This window comes from Panthera tigris, chromosome B4 (assembly GCF_018350195.1).
Source record: "Panthera tigris isolate Pti1 chromosome B4, P.tigris_Pti1_mat1.1, whole genome shotgun sequence".
In the NCBI taxonomy this organism is placed as follows: Eukaryota; Metazoa; Chordata; class Mammalia; order Carnivora; family Felidae; genus Panthera; species Panthera tigris.
Window position 1 is genome coordinate 26,385,525 of NC_056666.1, and position 700 is coordinate 26,386,224.

General features: G+C 47.0%; 1 non-coding gene across 1 annotated transcript; it reads left to right on the top strand.

Annotated features, from left to right (window-relative positions):
• The first annotated feature begins 301 nt into the window (after nucleotides 1-301).
• Nucleotides 302-448, top strand: LOC122240663. Its single transcript, XR_006220435.1, has one exon. It is a non-coding gene; the product is annotated as a small nucleolar RNA SNORA62/SNORA6 family (small nucleolar RNA).
• Nucleotides 449-700: the final 252 nt, after the last annotated feature.

Sequence of the window (700 nt, forward strand, 5' to 3'; positions counted from 1 at the left end):
AAGTTTATTTATTTTGAGAGAGAGACACACAGAGAGAGAGAGAGAGAGAGAGAGAGAGAGATTGAAAACACATGTATGCTGATAGGGGAGGGGCAGAGGGAGAGAGAAAGAGAATCCCAAGCAGGTTCCACACTCAGCACAAAGCCCAGCGCGGGGGTCCATCTCACAAACGGTGAGATCATGACCTGAGCTAAAATTGAGAGTTTGGCACTTAACCAACTGAGCTACCCAAGTGCCCCAGACTTCAGTATTTTTTAAAGCTCCAGATGATTCAAAGGTGCCATCGGTATTAATAAATACTTCCGCACAAGAGATATTTAAATCTAATCTGCTGGTTGATGAATTCACAAGCATAGGTCGTGTGCTACGTGATGGGAGAGTCATTCGCTAACACCACAAGGGTCTCTGGCCCAATGGGTGGGGTTTGAGAGTAGTTCTTGCCACAAGTATAATTCAGGTGTGTCAGAGCTTTAAGGAGAAATGAAAACGTTTTGAAAAATGGTCTATGTTTTCCTCTGCTTTTCTGCATATTTTCCTAACTGCTCGGGCCTCTTAGGCATCACCGGGCCCTTCTGTTTTCAGAGCAACTTGATGAATCCTGTGTAAGATCCCAAGAAGGGAGCTCACCCAGTGGCCTTCATGAGGTGGATGCTGGGGAGGCTGCGGCCCCGAAGAATTCCAGGGTGAGTGGCCTGCTCTG